The 25236-nt window shown below is 36.8% G+C and overlaps 1 protein-coding gene and 1 non-coding gene across 5 annotated transcripts in view; one reads left to right on the forward strand and one right to left on the reverse strand.

The window, feature by feature from the left end:
• Positions 1-25236, reverse strand: part of LOC135713311 (histone deacetylase 4-like) — a 259155-nt gene that overhangs the window by 116610 nt on the left and 117309 nt on the right. The window lies entirely within an intron of this gene.
• Positions 1759-1832, forward strand: TRNAN-GUU (transfer RNA asparagine (anticodon GUU)). The gene has a single exon. It is a non-coding gene; the product is annotated as a tRNA-Asn (tRNA).

Raw genomic sequence — 25236 nt, forward strand, 5'->3', positions numbered from 1 at the left:
GGAACGGACATAATATTTTTCCACTAACAGAATTAATAATTTTTATCTGAATATCACATAACACCAATACATTCTATAGGAGTAATCTTATAGATTTCATAAGGTTCATGTGATTTACTGGTCTAATTTTCAATTATGGGATCACATGAAAGTTATGTCAAATGCACATGGATACTGTTTGTGCGATAGTGATTGTTTTATTTAGCATTAAATAAACACATCTCACACCAAACTCGTTCTCCACGGAATTTTCACTGACATAGGTTCACAAATTGTGTAAAACTTTGCATCAGTAGTGTGCAAAACCGACCGTAAATGATTGCATTCGGTTATTGTCGTCCTGTTGCATATTCATATGTCAGATGATGCTCTCTAAGTTGCTGCCACTTATTACAGCTACTGCAATAAACATAAACGCTTCGCTTCGCATTGACGGCGGAAGGGGAGCTGGAGGTGGCTGGTGAATCAACCGAGAACGGTACGGAGGGAACGAATTCTAAAAATAGCAACCATTGCGCTGTGACTGTTTGCGCACTTGTTGTCATCATCATCGCCGCGCGTTTGGCTGGCCACAAACACACACACACACTCACATAATCGCACACCGTAGTGTGTGTTGTTTTGCGGAGCCTACTACTACCTTATGATGATGGGAGGAACATCTGTTGTGACCTGGTGGGTGAGTGAGTGAGTGAATGAGCAAATCGCGAATGAGAGCCTCACTGAAATGCTGGTGTGCGAAAAGCGACTTCAGCAGGACCTATTCGCGAACGTTAGTGAGTGTTCTTTGCTCGCTCTTGTCGCGGAAGGTCAGGGACAGAGGTGGTACTGATTGAATCCGAGAGGGGGAAGTTGGCGGTGAATGGGTTAAAGAGTACGTAGTGTAGAGCAAGCTGAGAGTGTTGTTGAATAAGGGTAGCCTACTGCCAACCAAACAACACTGATGGTAAACAGTTATTTGGCTTGTTTTGCTCTGCTCGCCCGTTCGCACCACGAAAATGTACGAACACGGTTCGGAATTTTCAGGTGTTGGTCGTAGGGCGTCCAGAATGCGATGAGGGAGCCACGGCGGCGGGTGGCCAAAATTCGGATCCATACGGAAAGGAAACGGAACTGCTGGCTAGCGAGTGAGGTGGAGATTATTTATATTTGTTGACGTACCACTGTGCCAAAAACCCACACGACTGAATAGTCTAGAAATCAGACTGCTTTCAAGTTCACACCGCAATTTCTCCAGCTGTTGGAGCGCGTTCTGCCTGGAGTGAGTCAGTTCAATTCTAAAATTAGATCGCTTGAAAAGTTCTCGTTCCCTAGAATCTCCAACGCTCGACTCGGCTGAAAAACTTGCCAGATACCTACCTACATCCAACTGAACTGACATAAACTCGATTCTAAAAATAGGAAATCCCCTCCGTTCCTGCTGTGCTATGCGGCCCACGATTCGCTCTCGATATACATACGTTTGGGCGTGTTCCTATTTTTGGGTGAACCTACCACCCGTCGCAGCAGCAGCCGTCGTGTGCTAAAATTGGAATATTTCAACCTCACCGAAGTGATTTCGGTGAGGTATTTATCCCACACTCCGTTCCTCCATCATCATCATCAACATCTCGGCACGCGGTGCATATCCGTTCTTCTGGGGTACTCCATGCGCACACACACACACCCACATTGGATCATCGCCATCATCAATCTGTCATTAAAATCAACATTATACAAATGAGCAGTTGCGAAATGGAGAAGCACACGCCCATATCAGCCTCCGTGGCGCAATCGGTTAGCGCGTTCGGCTGTTAACCGAAAGGTTGGTGGTTCGAGTCCACCCGGGGGCGGGAACTTTTTTACGATCAAAATACACATTTATTAGGGGCTGTACTCTGTTCCAATAATAAAACCAGCAACAAATAGCAAAAAAAAAAAGTTTTTTGTTGATTCGACCTTTTTCAAGTTTTACATGGAACTTTGAAAAATTGCCTCACATTTTTGATAAATTGTAGCATGAAAATGTCACTTCTGATCTAAATGGCGTCCTAGACAAAGTTGTTGAACAAAGAAAAGTCTTTCAGGGAAAAAATATACACGGTATTTTTTTTTCAGTAGTTTTGAGTTAAAATTTAAAAAAAATGTCTTAAAAACTGAAATATCTCAAAAACGATATCTTTAATACTTATAATTTATTTAAATCAAAAAAGGTAATTAAACATGCTTTTATTTATTTTTCAACAATTGTTTAACAACTTTTATCAATTTTCATGGTTTTAATATTCCAAATGTTTTAATTATTCGTGAACTTTATTCTAGAAAAACAAAAATATAAAAATGAGAATATACTTTTGAGACAAGGGAGCATTGGAGTATTCAATACTTGCTTTGAATTATAACTCAAAGTTACTAACATGCTGCTCAAATTCTGAAAATTCTTAATTTTTCCCTAAATTCTATTTTTTAAACTTACTTTAAACTTAGGAAATTATCAAAATTCTCCAAATACTTCCAAATCTTAAAGGGTGATACGGTCAAAATTTGGTCAATATCAACTTGACGTATTTCTTTCAATTTTGCATTAAAAAAACCTGAACACCCCTCATTTTGAAGGTGTGTGTGTGTAGAATGTTGCTCCTATTTTGATTTTGGAATTCATTTTCAGTTGTCAAAATGCCGTCCAAGCAAGAAGAGCAGCGTATCAAAATTTTGCTCGCGCATCGCGAAAATCCGAGCTACTCGCACGCAAAGTTGGCAAAATCGCTAAAAGTTGCCAAATCAACCGTTACAAATGTAATTAAAGTGTTTGGGGAACGTTTGTCGACAGCCAGGAAGTCTGGATCGGGGGGAAATCGAAAACCGGAAGCCGCTGAGACGACAAAGAGAGTTGCCGGTAGTTTCAAGCGAAACCCTAACCTCTCTCTCCGAGATGCCACAAATAAGCTGGGTGTATCGTCTACAACCGTGCATCGAGCCAAAAAACGAGCCGGACTATCGACTTACAAGAAGGTAGTGACTCCAAATCGCGATGATAAACAAAATACGACGGCCAAAGCGCGATCCCGGAGGCTGTACACGACGATGCTGACGAAGTTTGACTGCGTGGTAATGGACGACGAAACCTACGTCAAAGCCGACTACAAGCAGCTTCCGGGACAGGAGTTTTATACGACAAAAGGAAGGGGAAAGGTAGCAGATGTTTTCAAGCACATGAAACTGTCAAAGTTCGCAAAGAAATATCTGGTTTGGCAAGCCATCTGTACCTGTGGCTTGAAAAGCAGCATTTTCATAGCTTCCGGGACTGTCAACCAAGAAATTTACGTGAAAGAGTGTTTGAATAAACGTCTGCTGCCTTTCCTGAAGAAACACGGTTGTTCCGTACTGTTTTGGCCGGATTTGGCATCTTGCCATTACGGTAAAAAGGCCATGGAGTGGTACGCCGCCAACAACGTGCAGGTGGTTCCCAAGGACAAGAACCCTCCCAACACGCCAGAGCTCCGCCCAATTGAGAAATACTGGGCTATTGTCAAGCGGAACCTAAAGAAGACCAAAAAACTGCTAAGGGCGAGCAGCAGTTCAAGGCAAACTGGCTTTCTGCGGCGAAGAAGGTGGACAAGGTGACTGTACAAAATCTGATGGCAGGGGTCAAGCGTAAGGCCCGGCAATTCAGATTTGGAAAAGCGGAAGCCTAACTGAATATTTTTCCTGAATTTTATACTAATTGAACTTGAAAAAGAAATTTAATTTGATTTTTTAAATAAACGATTTCACCGATTTACACGCGTTTTCCCTTGACCAAATTTTGACCGTATCACCCTTTATAATTCAAGACCAACAATTGGAAAGGCCTCAAATCCATTTTGTAAACATTTGGCCATTTTCTCGCGAACCAAAACCTACATTCGCAAACCTAAATCACAATCGGGTAGAGGAGAATTTTCCCTACCTGTTCGTTTTGTTAGTTTGCGTTGGCGTACTTCGGTTCGCAACAAAATGTGTAAGGCCATTGGTTTGTTTACAAAATTGAGTTGATGCCTTTTTCAATTGTTGGTCTTGAATTCTCCAAATTTTCTAAACTTTCCAAATTTTCTGAATTATCTAAATTTTCCAAATTCCAAATTTCAAATTCCAAAATAGAGTAAATTAAGGTTTCGAATATACATTTACATATAATCGTAAAATTCTCAAAATTCTTAAATATTTCCAAATTCTCAAAATACAGGGCCTTCCCGTTTTTTGAAAACACTTGATTTTTGTCTGCTTTGCTTTATTTAAAATCCATCCAACGAATAATTCCACTTCAAATATCACTAGACCATTCATTGGGTTTTTTATTTTTTTTTCTTTATTATAGAGATTTTTAGCCATAGGCTAGTTCATCTCTTACCATTCATTGGGGATCATCTCTACATGTTTTTTGTTTGTTTTATTTAGTAGATTTTTAGCCATGGGCTAGTTCATCTCCGACCTTTCTACATGGTATTTATTGAAAAAAATGTCCAGAATGCACTAGCACAAATTCAAGGAAAGAATTAGCTGATGTCATGTTGCCAAAAAAGGGAAGGCACTGTATTCCTATTTTTGTACATTCTCAAAACTTTCAAATCTTTCAAATTCTCAAAAAACTCAAAATTTTGCAAGTCCTTCAAATTTTCCAACATTTCTAAATTCCAATAGCGTTATTGAAGGCTTCGACTTTCGACAATTCTGTGTTTTTTTAGATTATGAAGATGGGAAATTTTTCAAAATTCTGTATTTTATAAACAGAAAATACTTTTGAATAAAAGCCCTCTAGTAAAAATATGGAAAAAGCAGTTCCAATCGAACAAACCAGTTGACAGTTTGATTAAAACAGATTTTGGCAAACTTTTACTAGAGGACTTTACTTTTACCTACTATCGCCTTGGGATAATCATGAAAACAATGAGCGGTCAAGAACTTCGTCACTGACTGATTGCCAAAGCCGTTATTTGCCCCATTAAAATTCTCATACTCCAAGATTTCCAAATTCTCGAAATGTTCCCAATTTAAAAATATCTGAAATATCCAAATTCTTCAATTTATCCGAATTCTCCAAACTTTAAAAATTGACCTAATCCAAAAATTCTACAAAATTGGGACCCAACTAGGTCAAAATTGAGACAACATTGAAACAAATCATGCATGAATGTTTGAATATTCCAAATTCTGCAATTTCTCCCAATTCTACAAACACTTCAAACTCAACAAAATGATCCGAATTATTCACATCCACATCCAATTTCACCGAATTTTTAAAATTCTTCCATTTCCAAAATTTAAACTCCAAAGTATTTAAATTATTATATTTATCCAAGTCCTCCAAAATACTCACAATTCACCAAATTTTTAACCTGGTTCAAATTTCAAATTTTCATCCAAAATTGAATCAAAATTAGGACAAATTTATTTCACAAGGGCCAATGCGCGAATTTCTGAAGAAAGAAAACTCACTCAAGTAAACCACCACGATGATTGTGTAGAGGGAGAGTCTCTCTGTCCAAAAGTCCGGGTCTCTCATTGATTGACTTTGAACAACAAAAAAAGCCCATTCTGAACGCTCAGTGTCGAAATACTTAAAAATGCTCCAAATTCCAAATTCTTAAAATTTTTAAATATTCACTACTCAAAATTCTACAAAGTTTCCATATTTTAAAAACTCTCCACTTTCTCAAAATTATCCGCCCAGTGTCGAAATACTAAAAAATGCTCCAAATTCTCCAAATTGTCCAGATTCTTAAAATTCCTTAATTCTACAAATTATAAAAAGATCTTCGAATTCTATAAAATCTCTATGTTCTACAAACTCTCCATGTTCTCCAATTCATCCAAATTCTCAAAATTCTCAATTTTTTTTTGAAAATTCCCCTAATTTTCCATATTATACAAAAATTGCGACAAAATTGATGACCTATAATGTGTAGAAGATAATAAAATCAAACAATATTTAAAAATTTAGTTAGTTTACGAAACTTACAAAATTAAAGTTCGAATGTTGCATATTTTTGAAATTTCAAATTCCGTATTCTTAAAATTAAAAAAAAAGGCCTAAATTCTTCTAATACTTTAAATTCTCCAAATTCCTAATTCCATATCCTTCAGATTTTCCAAATCCTCCTAATTCCGAATTTGAAATTTTCAAATTTCTCTAAATTCTCCTAATAATCCAAACTCCACAAATTCTCAAAATTTTACAAATTCTCAAAAAAAGTTCAAATTCTGAAAATTTACCAAATACTTCAAATTACTCAAATTATTTTACTGCAAATGAACGGTCAGTGTCAAAATACTAAAAGTACTCCAAATTACAAATTCTTAAAATTCTTTAATTTCCAAATTATCCAAATTCTTCAAGCTCTTCGTATTCACTACTCAGAATTCTACAAATTATCCATATTCTACAAACTCTTACCTTTCTACAAATTATCCAAATTCTTTTAATGAAAATGAACGCTCAGTGTCGAAATATTAAAAATACACTATATTATACAAATTTCAAATTGTCCAGATTCTTAAAATTCTTTAATTCGCCAATTTATTCCAATGCTGCCAAGCTCTTCGTATTCACTAATTACTCGAAATTCTTCAAATTCTCCATTTTCTACAAACTCTCCATTTTATCCATTTTTTTTTTTAATTCTCCTAATTATCCTAAATTGCGACAAAATTAGAACAAAATTGGTCGTGAATGACCTAGTATGCACACTTAGGAAAACTGATGTAAATTTAGGTGCTCTGAGACTGACATATACGAGCGTCAATTTTGACATAAAATTGAGTCATGATTGACGCGAAACTCAGTTCAATCAAACGTACTTTCGAACTTTTCAGTCTCTGAGCACTTAATTTTACATTACATGTTTGTTTACGTTTCTTCCTTTATGTCAAATATGGATTCCGTCACGTGTAAGATTAAGTATTTCTAAGTGTGTGTGTGTTGAAGATAATAAAATTAAACAATTTTTAAAATTAAACTTAATAGGGTTAACTACCCCATTTCCGGCCTATTAAGCACAACCCGCACTTAATATTTCTTAATCTAGCGCAGTTTAGTACCAAACGGAATGTTATTATTACTGAAGGCTTGCAAATTTATTAACCTTTCCGTACGTACCAGAAGATTTGATAAAGAGAAACCAATCGTTGAGATATTGTCAAAAGTCTAACACTGCTTCTTGACACCAAACTCGGCCTACGGATTCTAAACTCGGCCTAAATGCATTGAAACGCAATTGAAACGCCAATGAATTTACTTCGGCCTATCGGAGGAAGATGAAAATTGATTCGGTCGGAGCGCTTCTTTTGTTTTTGGGAATAATTGGTGCAAACCTTCATATCACGCGTTCTCATTAACTTCGTTCCGTAGCTAATTAACTAAAGTATCGTACCAAACGCATAATTGTCTTGTTAACTCTGAAATCATGGATTTATTGGAAGTTTTCTGCTCGATAGGCCCAAATGGGCGATTAGGCCGAAGTAGTTCTCTACCCTATGCACAATTTACAATTTACAATTTAAGTCTGCTAATTTTTAAAATTTTTGTTTTATTTGAATTCTGCATATTTTCCAAATTCTTCAGTCTCGAAATTCCAAATTCTATATTCTCCTAATCCTCCAAATTTTCCCAATTCTCCTAATACTGAATTTAAATTCTATAATTTCTCGAAATTTTTCAAATTATCCAAATACCACAATTTCTCCATATTTTTAATATTTTTCAAATGTTCCAAATTATCTAAATTATTTTACAGCAAATGATCGTTCAGTGTCGAAATACTAGAAATACTCAAAATGAATCAAATTCCAAATTCAAATTTTTTAAATTCTTTAACATTCTAAAATATCAAAATTCTTCAAACTCTTTGTATTCACTACTCAAAATTCTACAAATTCTCCATATTCTACAAACTCTTATCTTTCTCATTTTATCAGAACAAAAATAATGTAAATTAACGCTCAGTGTCAAAATACTTAAAATACTCAAAATTCTCCAAAATCAAAATTCCACAAATTCTCCAAATTTTACAAATTCTCAACTTCTGAAATTTTTTCAAATGCTCCAAATCATCCAAATTCTTTTACTGCAAATGAACGGTCAGTGTCAAAATACTAAAAATACTCCAAATTCCGAATTCTTAAAATTGTTTAATTTTCCAAATTATCCAAATTCTTAAAGCTCTTCGTATTTACTACTCAGAATTCTACAAACTCTTACCTTTCTCCAAATCAGTGTTGGGAAAATATCAAAAAATCAAATCTCACCAACGCTCAAGATCACGCTTGATTTTCGTAGACAAACATCAACAAGCAAATAACTGCGGTTGATTTTGCAACTGTCGCAGCTCGGAATATCAAGCTAACAAAACTCACCAGCTGCAAATCTCAACAAACTGTGGTGAGATTGAGTTTCATGATCTTTGCTTTACACCCGAATGTAACCGAAACTTCCATAACGGTTGGCAGCAGTCACTTCGTGTCTGCCATCGATGAAGAGTAAAAAGAGATAGCATACAATACTTTCTCTTTCTAAGAAAACGATGTGCAACGGAATCATTTTTGTGTCGAGTCAACTATCAGCTTGATTTTTGCATGTTGTGAATAGTTTTGCAATATCTAAGGAGCTTGTAAAATCAATATCAATTATGATATTTTGTTCCACTATCACGCGTGATATTGCGAGCGCATGAGAACGGAAAAATATCAATTGATTTCTGATTTTGCCAACACTGCTCCAAATTATCCAAATTCTTTTAATGAAAATTAACGCTCAGTGTCGAAATACTAAAAATACTCCATATTATATAAATTCCAAAATTTCCAGACACTATTTTTTTTTAAATTATTCGAAATTGTCCAAATTCTCCATATTCTACAAACTCTCCATTTTCTAAAAATTACTCAAATCCTCAAAATACATTTTTTTTTAAATAATCCTAATTTAACAAATTATCCTAAATTGCGACTAAATGAACTGTCAGTATCGACATACTACAAATGCTCCAAATTCCAAAGACAGAATTCTTAAAATTCTTCAATTTTCCAAATTATTCAAATTCTTCAAGCTCTTCGTATTCATTACTAAAAATTTAACAAATTCTCACTGTTCCACAAACTCTTACCTTTCTCCAAATTATCCAATTTATTTTAATGTAAATGAACGCGCAGTTTCGAAATATTAAAAAAGCTCAAAATTCTCCGGATTTTTAGAACTCCTTGATTCTCCAAATTATTCAAATGCTCCAAGCTCACTAATTACTCGAAATTCTTCAAATCCATATTCTACTAATTCTCAAAATTCCAATTTTCATTTAAATTATCCTAAATTGCGACAAAATTAGGACAAAATTTGTCATCACTTATCTAGAATATATTGAAGATAAGAAAATCAAACAATATGTAAAATTAAACTAAATATATTAAATTTACAAAATTTAAGTTTGCAAATTAAAACTAAAACTAAAACTATTATTCAAATTATGCATATTATCCAAATTTTTCATTCTCTATATTTCGAATTTCACGTTCTTTAATTTCTTCAAATTTGCTAAATTCTCCTAATACTCTAAATTCTCAAAATTTTCCAAATTCTCCTAATTCTTTAAATTCTCCAATTAAATTCCATGCTCCAAATTGAAAATTCTGTATCCTCCAAATCCTCCAAATTTAAAAATTCTTCTTATTCCGAATTTAAAATTGTAAAATTTCTGCAATTTCTCCAAATTTTCAAAATTAATTTCGGCATTTGGAACTGTCCAAATTTTACAAACTTAATTTTTCCAAACTATCCAAATTATTTTACTGCAAATGAACGCTCAGTGTCGAAATACTAAAAATTCTTCAAATTGTCCAAATTGCAAATTCTTAAAATTCTTTAATTTTACACAGCATCCAAATTCTTCAAGCTCTTCGTATTCACTACACAAAATTCTACAAATTCTCCATATTCTACAAACTCTTACCTTTCTCAATATTATTCAAATTCTTTAAATGTAAATTAACGCTCAGTGTCCAAATACTAAAAATACTTCAAATCCTTCAAATTAAAAACTGTCCAGATTCTTAAAATTCTTCAATTCTTTAAATTCTAGATAGAGCTGGAATTAGGGCCTAACAGCTTTTGTAAACAATGAATTCTCTTGATGATTTCTAGAAATTCAAGGCTCGCCCACGCAAACCAAAATCCTATCCGGTGGTTAGGTTGGTTTGCATGGACGTTCCTTGAATTCCTAGAAATCATCGATAGAAGTCATTGTTTACAAAAGCTGTTACGCCCTAATTCCAGCTCTATCTAGAATTATTCAAATTCTGCCATGCTCATCGAATTAACTTATTACTAGAAATTATCAAAGTTCTTTATATTCTACAAATTCTACATTTTACCAACACGTCAATTGCGTCAAAAGATATTTTACAGACGGGTCACGTCTCAATGGATCCACTGGCTTCGGTGTCTTCAATGAAAACTCTAGCGCCTTCCGCAAACTTCAGGAACCTTGTTCTGTTTATGTTGCTGAGCTGGCAGCAATCAACTTCGCATTGGGGATGATTTCCAACATGCCCGCAGACCATTACTTCATCTTCTCGGATAGTCTCAGTTCGATTGAGGCTATTCGGTCGATGAAACCAATTTGGCACTCATCTTATTTCCTTTCAAAGGTAAGGGAGCAGATGAGTGTACTGGTCGAAAGATCATATATGATTACCTTTGTATGGGTCCCCTCACATTGCTCAATCCCTGGCAATGAGAAGGCGGGCTCTCTCGCAAAGGTGAATTTTATGACAGGCAAATTTCACACGATGAATTTTACCATTTAGTGCGTCAGAGTACCCTTTCGAGTTGGCAAACCGATTGGGACACTGGAAATCTAGGACGGTGGTTACATTCAATTATTCCTAATGTTTCTTCGAGAGCGTGGTTTAAAGGCTTGGGCTTAAGTCGTGACTTCATTCGCGTGATGAGTAGACTTATGTCCAACCACTACTCGCTACATGCTCATCTCAATAGAATAAACCTCGTGAACAGCAACATCTGTCGGTGTGGAAACGGTTACGATGACATCGATCACGCAGTTTGGCAATGTACGGATAATTACGCCGCCAGAGAGCGACTTTTGAATACCCTTGAGGCCCAAGGAAGACAACCCTATGTTCCTATCAGAGACGTGTTGGGAACTCGCGATATCTGCTATATGCAGTCGGTTTATGTGTTTCTTCAAATGTCTAGTATAAGAATTTAATTTCTTTGTCTTTTGTCTCTCTTTAATAGTTTTTGTTTGTCTTGTCCTCCGTCTCGATGAGTCTCATCGTCGCCCACTGGTCACCATAGCCGGTCGAACTCCAGCCGAATATAGAACCACACTACCATTCATACTGGCGACATCGCTCTGATGAGACAACGAAACCCTACCCCAAGCTCCTCCCCTTTTCCTATCCTTCGACAATGTACCCCTCTAACCTCGAGTAAGCCGCGAGTATTCGGCCCAACTCCTACTAGACATAGAATTAAGTGAATTTTGTTACAAACAAAGAACAATGAATTATCGGCTCCGTAAAGCTAACGCGATTGAGCTTTACAAATAAACGAACGAGATAAAAAAAAAATCTACATTTTCTCCAAATAATACATATTATCAAAATAATATTTGCAAAAAATTGTGTTGCATAAATGTGTTGAACATAATAAAATCAAACAATTTTTAAAATTAAACAAAATATATAAAATTTACAAAATTTACGTTATTTGAATTCTGCATATTTTCCAAATTCTTCGTTCTCCAAATATCGAATTCCATATTCTCCAAATCCTTCAAATTTTACAAATTCTCCAAATTTAGAATATAAAATTTTCAAATTTAATTTTTTTTAAGGGGGTATTCCCAATCTTTTGCCTTTTTTCGGCCTGTTTTTCAATTAATTTTTTTCAAGGAAAATGAATAGTAATGCGCCTAACTCTTTGGGATTCTTGTTTATTGAACATTAAAGTTTACAAATAAAAATTTTTCGACATAAAAAAAGACATTATTGACGTCACAAAATGGCGGCAAACAGACCCCTGTTCGCCGCAAACGCCTGGACGGGCGAAGACTTTTCTCGGAACGGCTTCATCTGAAACAGATTTCGTGATGAAATTAATAATCTGCATAAGATTCTCTGGAGCTTCTCCCGTTGGCAGCAAAAAATCTTGCAAATTAACAAAATGGCGGCCAGATGAAAAAAACAGGCGATTTTTAGCCCGCTTTTTTGCAGCTTTAAGGTGCTTCAAACAATGTTAAATGTTAATATTTTTGGCTGAAAGTGGGAGAAGCTCCAAAGAATTTAATAAGGAACAAAATGCGCAAAGATTCAAGTCAATATCTCTTATAGTTTCTGAGAAAAATCTTCGCCCGATAAAAAAAATGTGGTTTCGAGAAAAACGCGTTTAAAGTTTTGACTTTAGTTAAAACCATTTGGGGGTTCTTACCATTAGTCAGCTATGCCTGGACACCGAATTCGCTGATCGGAAAACGGCTTGGGGGGATGAAAGTATATAGTCTAAAGTACAAAAAAACGTGAAAAAAAAAATTTGATTTTTTGAAAAAAAAGATCGGGAATACCCCCTTAATTTTCAAAAATCCACAAATTTTCCAAATTTTTTAAATTTTCATTTTTTATTCCAGAATCTTTTACTGCAAATGAACGGTCAGTGTCGAAATACTAAAAATATTCCCAATTCTCCAAATTCCAAATTTTAAATTGTCCAGATTCTTACAAATCTTTAATTCTCCAAACTATTCAAATGCTTCAAGCTCTTCGAATTCATTACTTACTCGAAATTGTCCAAATCTATATTCTAATAATTCTCAAAATTCTAATTTTCTTTAATATTCTCCTAAATAGCTTCAAAAATAGGAAAAAAAAAACTGGTCATGACCAGGCATGGAAAATAATTTGCATTCATTTCGTGCATTCATTTACATTCATTTGTCCCTAACTTTTTTCAACAACAGAATTCCGCAAAATAATATATCGAGTTTTTGTAGGCTTTGTTATTAACTGCAACTTTTGTTAACAACTAAAATCCGTATCTCTTATACATGACAAACCAGAGCGAACAGAAGCCACTACTGTTTTTCAGTAAATGTATTTTACATTCACTGAAAAACAGTAACAAGTTCCGCCCGATCTAGTTCGCGTTGCATAAGAGATACAGATTTGAGTTATGAGCAAAAGATGTAGCTAATAACAAAACCTACAAAAGCTCTATACACCATTTTGTGGAATGCTGTTGATGAAAAAAGTTAGAGGCAAATGAATGTAAATGAATGCATGAAATGAATGTAAATGATTTTCCATGCCTGGTCATGACTGACCGAGAATGTGCTCAAGATAATAAAATCAAACTATGTTTAAAATTAAACTTAATTTTTTTTTTCAATTTTTGTTCAATTCGAATTCTGCTTATTTTCCAAATTCTTTATTCTTGAAATTCTCCGAATTCTCCTAAAACTCTCAATTCCTAATTTCAAATGCCATGCTCCAAATAATAAATCCTCATAATTTTCCATATAATCCTAAATTGCGAAAAAATTAGGACAAAATTGGTCACGAATGACTAAGAATGTGTTAAAGATAATAAAATCAAACAATATTAAAACAATTAAACTAAATATATTAAATTTTAAAAATTTATGTTCTCACATTTTAAAAATTGTTCGAATTCTGCATATTATTCAAATGTTTCATTCTTCATGTTTCGAATTCCATGTTTATTAAGTTCTCTAAATTTGCCGAATTTTCCTAATATGTACTCTAAATTCTCAAAATTCCTAGTTTCAAAGGCCATGGTCCAAATTCCACATTATAAATTCTGCAAATCCTAAAATTTTTCGAAATTCTTCCAATTCCAAATTTAAAATTTTAAAATTTTTGCAATGTCCCTAAATTTTACAAATTATCCAAATTCCACTACATTTACAAACTCTCCAAATTTTTTTAAGTTTTCCTGATTTTGCAAATTAGCACTAAATTTTTCAAATTCGTGCTCTGCAAATGAACGGTCAGCGTTAAAATACTAAAAATATTCAAATTTCTCCAAATTACAAATTTAAAATTACCCAAATTCATAAAAAAAAATTAATTCTTCAAATTATACAAATTATACAAGCTCTTCGAATACACAAAATTCTCGCTATTCTACAAACTCTCCACTTTCTCTAAATTATCCATATTCACTAATTTCTATTTTTTAACTACTAAAATTTTAAAATTATCATAAATGAAAAAAATATTAGTACAGATTTGGTCATCAATGACCTTGAATGTGTTGAAGATAACAAAATCAAACAATATTTAAAATTTTACCAAATTTAACAAAATTTATGTTTGCAAAATTTGTATTTTTTTTCTAATTCTGCAATTTTTCAAACTTCTTTCTTCTCCAAGTTCTGAATTTCGAATTTTTTAAATTCTACAAGTTCATCTAACTTGAAAAAATACTCTTATTTCACTAAATACTAAAAGTTATCGAAATTCCTAATTCCAAACTAACAATTCAAAATTCCATGTTCCAAATACTACTAATTTTACAAATTCTTCAATCAAAATTTTCTAATTTTCGCAAATTTTACAAATTCCTAAATTTTCAAAAACTTTCCAAGTTCTCAAAATTGTCCATCAAAATTTTCAAAATACTTTAATTTTTTTTAATTCTACAATTTTTAATCAAATTCTCAAAATGTTTCAAATTAAAAAAAAAAAAAAAAAACAATTTCTCAACATGAGCGGTTCTATTTCAAATTACGATTTTGTTATTACCCAACATGTTACCCGTTACCAAATGGTAATTAGTAGGCGACTCATTAGTATTGTAGGCAACTTAATTTTTAAAATGGCTGCGAAAATTATATCCTTTTATTCAGAAATACTTATCCCGAGAACGAGTTGCTTGATCAAAATGGTGTCTTTGGCGAAGTTGTGAAGCAGTATTGTGCCTTTATAGAAAAAAAAAATATACACTGAGAAAAATAATTGCGTGTTTTAGTAAAATAAAATTAAAATTAAATAAAACATAAATACCTCATAGGGGAAATGACGGCTTCGACATGACAGACTATTTTCGGCAACCCAAATTGAAACACTATTTTCACTAGATTTTCTTACGAAAACACTTCGCTGAATGCATGCACACGATTCTTTATGCTTTCAGCTTCAATTTGACTATATTTTTACCACTGAGAAAAAGCAATCTAGCAGGGTTTTCTTGAAATGAAACACACGCACTACAAATTGTAGCTGATTTCGAGTTGCCGATAATTGAACAGCAGATTTACATGCAGTTCAAATGGAACGGTTGCCGAAGAAAAACTGGTTGCCGACAATACTCGCTCTCACTAGAGAAGATTGGATCTTTGTAAAAGCGTTTCAAAACAGTTTTCGACAATTCTTTCGACTGAAATTGTTAGAGCAGCTGGCAGCAAAAGATTGTAAACAAACCAATACTGCATATGTAAGCGTTCCTTAGAGAAAAAGGCTATAGAAAAAGGTTGCTGCTTAGGTTGCCGAGAATACGTAAATTCCCCTACCTCCTGTTGCATATTAAAAAAGGATTTTTTTTAAATCGAAGATCAAATCTACAGGCAAAAGGTGCCAGTTTGACTTGCTCATATACTTGTAGATGAATCTGAAATCTGAAATATCTTCAAAATTTATAATTTTTTTTAATAAAGCTCAAGTTGTTATCTTCGAACGATTTTGCGGTACTCCGGTTTTGAACAATAATACCGATTAAATCACTGATTAAATACTTACTGTCAGCACATTGCTCAAAAATTCGTATTGACTGAATGGGGCCTGATCTTACCTGAAAAGAAAAACGGAAAGGAAAGCGGTTTAAGAAAAACTGTCAGCTGAACATGATTCAGTATAAATAAAAATCAAATAGCTGGTTGCGCTGAACAGGCGTAACTATGTTCACGAATTTGGGATTAAGTTCTTGAAAATACGATCTTCGTGATCGTGTTTACGGGAACTAAGCCATGAATTCATATGAATTAGCAGTTCAGGTTATCATGATTTTTTGCTAACGAATATCGCATGGATTTTTTTTTGCGTGCAGAGGAACTCAGACCAGTAGTTAAGTTCTCGGTTTACCTACAGGATGGTTCGGAATAACTGTCACTTTAAAAAATGGTCATAACGATAGAACGCTTGCACGATTTTTTGATATCAGTATATTCCATCCAGATATACCAGATAGATATAGATATATAGGTACTTGTATACACTCAAGTCTTTTTCCACGCGTTTATTTACACGGTTGGTGCCACTGAGTCGCACGGTACGTTTTTAACACTTTTTGGTGTGGCTTTTTCTAAATATGTCTGATTGGCATTAAAATCCAAATTTTTTTTTTAAATATTTTAGCATGTGAAAAATTACACGGTACATATCCGCCGTGTAAAAAAGTAAGAGGTTGTTTCGAAGACACGACCGTAGATTTGACGTAGGAATACGTGCTCGGTATCAATATTCGGCGACTGTGTTAGGGAAACCACTTTTCCCATCACGGAAACGCTGTTGTTTAGAACGAGAGTGACGCGCTTGGCATAGATGACCCGAGGCGGTTCACGACGAGCTACTGAATCCGATCAGTAGCGATGCGGCTTCTCTCTCCTTCTTCGGTGAATCGAGGGCTCTTTAGGGCAGCCTTGATAGCTAGTTGCTTCCTGGGAGCTTTTGTGTACTGGAGAAAAATGTACAACGATGACGACCGGACACCACACGCGGTGATTGAATAAACATCGGTCGGCGAGTTAGGGTGTGTTAGGGAAAGCGCTTTTTGCAGGCGATAATTTTGATCACCATTGCAACAGCTGGACATTTGTGTTATTTTCATGTTTTGTGTTATGAAAATTTATCAAGTATTAATTTTAGCAGATTCGTAGAACAATTTCCAATCGATTGGCTTGTTTAGAATTAAAATCCATTCGCTATTGACAGAGTTATAAGTGTTCAAAATCTGACCACTTTTCGCAACGCGGTAGCTATTGTTTTTTTTTTTAATTGCATCCTCAATATGCCGAAAGACGTAATCCTACGTCAAAAGACCTGAGTGTTTAGCCATCAACTTAGCATACTTTAATTCAAATCTCTCTCCCTATAACTTTAATTACGTTCTAGTCAAAACTTGCCGAGGATACTGTGGTAGTCTGTTTCACATAGCGTGTTCCGGAGTGTCACGTGCCGTTTTGGGTTACTTCACAACACATCGGAAAAAATAAACATCTTTTGGATGAGTGATAAATTCGCGGAACTTTTTTAAGAATTCGCACCTCCGATCCATCACCAATTTGGGAGTTGAAAAATCACCTCTGGTCTCGTTCACGGAAGCTATCAGCAAATTGCAGACGGAGATAAAGTAGCCTGTTCCGTCAGGCTGCTATCAATCGATAACCAACAATTGCAGCAGTTCGAGCATCAAAACGATTACGTGGATCCGACTCTGTGGTGCATAAAACCGAATGTCTGTCTGGTTCAAAACTGCAAACCTGTGAAAAACCGACGAGTAAATTCTGGCTCTACTTGTCCAGTATTGGACCTCATGTGAATAACCTGGAAATTGAAAATTAACCTGATGTTGTGAAATTGGTCGCCAAAGGAACTGAGACCAGTAACATGACCTTTATGTCATTCAAAGTCGCTCTTCACCCAGCTTTGAAAAAGAGTGCTTTGGATCCGTTATAATGACCTGAAGGAGTTCTGTTCCGTGAGTAACACCCACACCAGTGGACAGGCGACCTTAGCAGCGATGTAGCCGATGGATGGACCCCGGGGCGCGTAAAACTAAGCATCTTGGAAGCCTCCTATACACTCAGCACAGTCGCGCCGATTAATGGTGAATACAGTCGAAGTCGTCCCGGCCTTGTGTCTGATGTGCGAGAAAAGGTCTTCAAGCTTGCTTGTCTAGGCAAGTATCAACATAATTTTCAATATTTCCTGCCTGATGATAACTCCCTCCTCAGATCGCAAACTTGTTCTACCGGAGTAGCTTCAGTCAACTTTGGCAACGCCTTGAACGTCCCCTCCTTACGTTAGGACGCGATACTTCAGCATCTCGTGACTACGTAAGAACCAAAATTGACGACTTTGTTGTAGCGGTTTAGAAACGGGTCTTGACGACACCATCAACTCGCTGCAACTTTTTGGGACTGGCTTTAATGTATTTCGTTGCGATCGCAGTGCTCGTCCGTATTGCCGTTTTCAGCGTTTACAAGTCTGTTGAGATTAAAACTATTAATGGTTGTTGTCTGTCTGTATTCGCGGAAAGCGTTTCGTGCTCCGAATTGATGCCCATTTATCTACTAAGAGATGAACTAGCCTCAGGCTAAAAATCTCTATAATAAAGAAAAAAAAAAAAAAAAAAAATTTATCTACTCTTCGTGAATTACGCAACGCAATGCCTGATGGAGACCTTTTGCTTGCTTGTGATGACTACAGTCAACCACACAGAACATGGGATTGGCTTGATGATGGAATCTTAAACCTTGATCCTTCCATGATGTCTGCTACCAGCGCTGCTCTGGTGGACGGTACGCACTTCCTAAATTTCCGGCAACACAACTCTATTCGCAACCACCTGGGGCGTCTCCTGGATCTGGTTTTCTGTGATTCCGATAGCAATATTGTAGCTGTGTTCTCATTGCTGGCTATTGATTTGCATCATCCTCCGGGTCTATTCTCCTTACCAACTCATTCAGATTGTGCTTTCGGTGTGGAATCTCTTGATGCTGGTCAACAACCGCTCGACTACTCAACAATCGATTTCGCTCGATGCTCGACGAGTTCCTGTTAAACTGTGATTGGAACAGACGACGAAACTCATGTATCTCCTGTTTGTAGTTCTCCTCTTCTGCGGCTTTTGAAACACGATAAAAATTCCTGCCAGCGTAAACTTCGTCGGCATCAAACCTCTGAAATGCAACTTTCACCGCGCTTGCAATGCCTATCGTAAGCTTAATTCGACCCTATGAAAGTCGTATGTCTTACGTGTCCAGACCAGTTTACCTAGAAACCCCAAGAGCTTCTGGAACTTTGTGAACTCCAAATTTTGTGCCGCTGTATTGCTGCTTCAGCTGATCCTCTGACTTGAGACATTCCTTTATGTTTCCTGTTTATAAGAAGGGCGACAAACGTGACGTGACTAGCTACCGTGGTATAACAAGTCTTTCTGCAGCTTCAAAATTATTCAAGATCATTGTGAACGATGCTATCTGCTTTCATGTCAAAAGCAACATTTCAGCAATGCAACACGGATGTATGCCAGGACGTTCAGTTTCATCAAATTTATTGGAGTTCACCTCAACTTGTTTGGAAAATAGGGCTCAAGTAGATTGCGTATTCTTCTTCGGAAAATGTCTCGTCTGGGAGATCCGGACGGTTTGGGTTATTGGCTGAAATCGTACCTTTCCAGTAGAACTTTACTTGTCAAGCTGGATTGGTGCACTTCGTCACTTTTTGTTGCAACCTCCGGTGTTCCCCAGGGCAGTAATTTAGAACCATTGCTGTTCTACGATGTGACGCTCATCCTGCAGAGTGGTTGTGTGCTCATATACGCCGATGATCTCAATCTATACATCGTTGTCAAGGACGCCGAAGATTGCCGTCAGCTCCAAGAACTGTTGGACCAATTTGTTGACTTAAACAAGCTCTCCCTCAGTATATATCCAAATGTGTAGTCATGACATTTCATCGCACAAGGACACCAATCGTATTCGATTACTCAATTGATGGGTTTGTACTCCAAAGAGTAGAACAAGTAACCGACCTAGGCAAATCGTCAGCTTGGGTTCATATCAAGAATCTCAAGAGATATTTCGGATCCGTACTGTTTAAAGGCACTGTACTGTTCACTTGTGCGTCCGATTCTTGAGACTGCATCTGTTGTTTGGATTCCTTGCCAGCTTTCCTGGAGCATTAGAACAGAACGTTTTCAAAAAAAAACATTCCTTCGTTGAGCATTGAGGCATCTTCCATGGAGAGATGCACTAAACTAACCTCCGTATGCTGAGAGATGTCCCTTGCTAAGCATGGATACTTTAGAACGACGGTGACAAATTCAACAGGCAACATTCGTCGCGAAGCTATAAAGTGGTGAAATTGACTCCACCCACTTACTCTCTTGCCTGAACTTTGGTGCGCTCATCAGATTTCTGCGCTCATCGCTCCTATTGCGTCAGGGCTCTCACCGCTCTTCTTTTGGACAACATGAATCTATTACGAGTATGATTCGCACGCTCTCTACAGTTGAAGAGTTGTTCGAGTTTGGGGAACATGCGGATAGTTTCCGTCCGTATTATCAATTCCAGGTACATTTAGCATTTTTTTATGGCTCCTAGTTCATTAAGATTTATTTTCAAATGAATGTACTGAATGAATAAATAAATAAATAAATTACCAGTCACATTTTTCATGAAAATGGACCACAGCTGCGCCGAATGTGGAACCTTTTTTAGTTGCAGCACTTTTGGAGTCCTGGCGATGCGTCTAAGCTCTGATATTGAACGAATTTTCCACTCATGGTTCCTTTTTACCGCTATAATGATGCGATAAATAAATGTTTAATGTTTTCGAAAAGATTTCAGAATGAAATTTCAAATTCTACTGTCAATACAAGCTGATATTTGTACACACTTTAAAATGAAAATACTCGAACATATGCCCATTTTATGCATTGAGAATTGAATACTCGTGAAATCGGTGACAGTTATTCTACATCACCCTGTACATGACTTGATCAAGATTTGATTTCTTATCATACTCATCATACTGTATGTATGAAGGGCCAAAAACGGTGGGACGGACCCGTAAGCAGACACTTAAGCGAAACCCGTGGGAGTGATACAGAATCTCCTTCCAGAAGTTCATACAACCAGAAACCAAATCAGGCCACCATGTGGAAGAACGTCTCAATATATGGAGAGAAGAGCCTACCCTCTATCCACGAAATGTTAGCATCAGGGAGTTGGCAATCCCAGTCTCCCCATATATTTTGTTAACATAACTGATTGAGCAAGAGTAACAAGTGCAAAATTACCTTTCTAAATTCTAAAACTTGCACTTCTCAAGACTCAATTCAGTTTTAAGTGTCGTAAAGAGATTTAGTTTATTCGCTTTAAATGTGTGCTATAACAAAATTCGATTAGAAAAATAAATTTCTACGAAGAAGGATTGCCGCAAGTACAAGTTATTATGTCATGTATGCTATAATTTTAAAAATTGATATCAATCATAGGGGGCCCCAAGGATGGTTAAGACGGTCCTGTTTGGAATCGCTTCCTCTCGATAACAGAGTTATGTCCCGAGCAGAGGAAAAAAGGATTGCTTTTAGCAATAATAGTTAGCTAATGATTCCACAAACAACTCGAAATGAAGCCGGCTCCATCTATTATGCAGTTCCGATTCAGGTGACCAATATCACAGGGAAAAAAATAACAGTCAGTTAATGCTGACATAAATAGCTTGCTCTCCTGAACCGTTCCCTGGTTACCGAGCGTTATGCAGTAGCAGGCATCATTATTCCTCTAGGTACCTACCAACATTTCCTTCGATTCAATTATGCCATTTTCTTACTTTACTTAACCAACGCCATCGCATCCTCATCCACGTCCCATCCCTTCCGGAATGCTTTCCAATCCCCTTCGAATCCCGATGATTACGACGATGATGATGACAGAAGCTACTGATGACGGAATAAAAATAGCAAAATTGCCATCACGTAATGCATGCGGGAACTGTTGGAGCGATATGACAAACCCCCTGCTACTATGGTAACATTCCCGGTAACCGGAAGGCTTGGTCTGAGGGTAGCTGGAAAAGCATATTTTTAGAGTGAGCTGAGACTTTCATAAGCTGATGCAACCATTTCTGCCGGCTCCTGCTGGTTTATATAAATATCTACTCCTGTGGGAAAAAAGTTTGCGGAAAACCGCACGCAATTGGTTACGGGTAGGTAAAGTAACCAGTCCAAAAAATAACGTATGGTTATGGTACTGCAGGTGCGTATCACTATCAACTGGCTACGAAGTCACGATCAGCTGTCAGTTCGATCTAACGGCATCGCCACGATCGGCAGCCAACCCTCAAGGACACGGTCACGAACGAATCAGAGTAGTCAGAGCGATCGTCGCGTTGCTATGTACACAAACACAACACACAGTGTACCAACCCCAATAATGACGACGAGACGAAAACAATGACGATTCGCGCCGGCTCTTTTGTTGCGGCATCAGAATCAAGATCTTTCAAGAGTACAGGTCATGCGAATTGCACAGTTTGTGAAGGCTGGAAAACTCATGGAAGCCAATTTAAACGGTCAAAAGTGCTTTGGTGTTATATTGGAATCGGAATACATTGGAAACGAACTGGCATGCGAACCGGATTGTTACATTTGAATAACCTTAAACTTGAAAGATGTCGCTCAGAATCGGGTGGACGCGTGATCGTGTCACTTAGCGCATTATTCTCGCCCTCTATCTTTCGTTCTGGGGTGATTCTGCATTAGCACACTGCCTGGGGTCTCGAGTGGTGGTGGTGGTGGTGGTGATCGGATTGTGTTGATAGCGGGCAGTGAGCTCAGGGAACACGATCGTAATGACGTCAATGATGACGCTGGTGGATTCTATCTGCTTTTCTGCCGGTCCATCGCCGCTTCATGCACGTTGTATTGGTGCTCGGCAAAACAAGTTTTGCTCATCAGCAGAGGCACTTGAATGTATGGGCCATTTAGCGGTAAGTAAATTGGTGTAAATAAGGACATTTTAACACCTATAAGGTTATTCTAATTAATTCTAACTAATTAGTCTGTTTTCAACATGACTTTAAAATGTAAGAATCTTCAACATTTCTTGCAGGGTGGGATGACTAAGGACCGGTGGAATGTTGTCAAAAATCGTTATTTTAGTGACCATGTTAACTGACAAAATCACAAGGCTGCAAAATGCGTGTTGATGCATGTTGACATGGCTGATTCTCGGCAATGCAACGATCAATCGTTATGATTCAGCCACCATTCGAAAGGTATGGCTATCTACTTTAATTTGGATCGGGAAGAACCCCAATTGAACATGTAGTTGGCCAACCGAAACAGAAAAAAAACCCGAGAAAGTCCCGAGAAAAATGCATTTGAGTTACTCTCAAAAGTTGTAGCTAATATAAAAACCTACAAAAGCTTCATATATCATTTTACGGAATTATGTTGATGAAAAAAGTTAGAGGTAAATGAATGTAAATGAATGCACGAAATCAATGTAAATGATTTGCCATGCCTGGGTATCGATCCAAATACTCTTTTGCAAATCAAAAATGAAATGAATTATGCTCTAGAGGTGAAGCAAGAGCTGCCTTAGTACCAAAATTCCATTAAATTATAATAGACGATGATCTTCAGCTCTTGATCCGTCTGAAAAATGTCCGTATGAGGCGATATCAAAGAACACGCGATCCTGCCATGAAAGTTATCTAACCGTATTTACAAAAAACTAAATTAAAAAGCGATGCCCTGCCCTTAGAAACACAACCTTTGAAAATAATGTTTTGAAATTAACCCCACAAAAATTTTGAAAAAACCTATTCCATCACTTGAAGAAAGTGGTAAAATTTTGATCACAAATTAGGAAAAAGCTCAGAAATTTGCTAAGCAATTCGAAAGTTCCCATAATTTTAGTTTGGGTCTTACTAGTGCTATTGAGAATCAGGTTTCTCGGGAAACTCCCAGAGCCTTGGCTTTCTTGGTAAAATTGTTGAACAGATGTATCAATTTAGCACATTTTCCTGATACATGGAAAAATGCAAAAGTTGTTCCAATTTTGAAGCTGGATAAAAATCCAGCTGAAGCTTTTACCTACCGTCCAATAAGTTTGCTTTCATTAATAAGTAAACTGTTTGAAATGACAATTTTGAATAGAAGGATGCTTCACCACATCAATACGAACTCAATTTATGTAGATGATCCGTTTGGATTTCACCATGGGCATTCAAGTACTCATCAACTCTTAAGAGTTACCAATTTGATTCGTTCCAACAAAGCTGAAGGCAGCTCAACTGGAGTTGCTCTTCTAGACATAGAAAAAGCATTCAACAGTGTTTTGCATGAAGGTTCGAATGCCAAATTGAAAAAAAAATCGATTCTAAATTATGAAATTAGTTCAAAATTATTTAACTGGCAGAATTCTGCAGGTCAATTATCAAAATTCCAAATCTGAAAGACTAACTGTAAGAGCTGGAGTTCCTCAGGGTACCATTCTTGGGCCTGCATAGTGTAACATTTTCACTTCAGACCTCCCTGATTTGCCTCAGGGTTGCCTTAAATCTTTGTTCGCCGATGACACAGGCATTTTCACTAAAGGAAGAAGTCTTCGTGTTATTTGGAACACACGGCAGAAAAGTTTAAATATTTTCTCTTCTTATTTAAAAAAAATGGAAGATTTCTCCCAACGCTTCCAAAACTCAACTTATAATATCCACATAAGCCTAAAGTTTCCTTTTTGAAACCTAGTAGTAGTCACATAGTCACTATGGACGGAGTTCCAATTTCCTGGTCAAACCAAGGGAAATATCTTGGATTCGGTAGAGACTCACCAAGCTCAATCCTATCGGACACTTTGAAGAGGTCAAAGAAGATTTCTGCCCCCCAGTACGAGTTGGACGGGTCTGGTATCGTAGAACGACGGGTCTGCAAGCTGAATTCCCGGGGGAATTTCCCAGGAGAAGGTGTCTACATATGTTGACGGCAGGTTTACTGTAACCTTCGGGAGGATCAAGAATTCCACAGCGGTAGAATAATCACAGGTGTGTGAACGAATAGTAGATTGGAGTTTGTGGCGAGTATACGTTGAGGATTGTCCGATACCAGCGATCGGAATGTGGATCTTGGTGCGTTTGGCCTTCATCTGCTGGGCGAGAGATTCAGTCATAAAGCAGCACTCACTTCCCGAATCGAGGAGTGCTCTGGCGACGTGGTTGGTTCCATTGTCGTCGACAAGGACGACAACGGCAGTAGCGAGTAGGACGCTTTTCTCCTTCAATGTAGAAGACGAACAGCTTACGGGTTCAGTAACGGCTGAGGCAGAGCTTCTCGGTTGTTCTTCGCATACAGGGAGACAGGGATAACTTTCGGTTGAGCGGCGTCTGCAGTCGTGGATTTCACAGCGACTGGAGCTTCGGTGGGGCAGAGTTGAGTATGGAGGCAATTTTTACACTTGC

The sequence above is a fragment of the Ochlerotatus camptorhynchus genome, unplaced genomic scaffold, assembly GCF_037179485.1.
Source record: "Ochlerotatus camptorhynchus isolate MF236.1 unplaced genomic scaffold, CSIRO-AGI_Acam_v1.1 ptg000550l, whole genome shotgun sequence".
In the NCBI taxonomy this organism is placed as follows: domain Eukaryota; kingdom Metazoa; phylum Arthropoda; class Insecta; order Diptera; family Culicidae; genus Ochlerotatus; species Ochlerotatus camptorhynchus.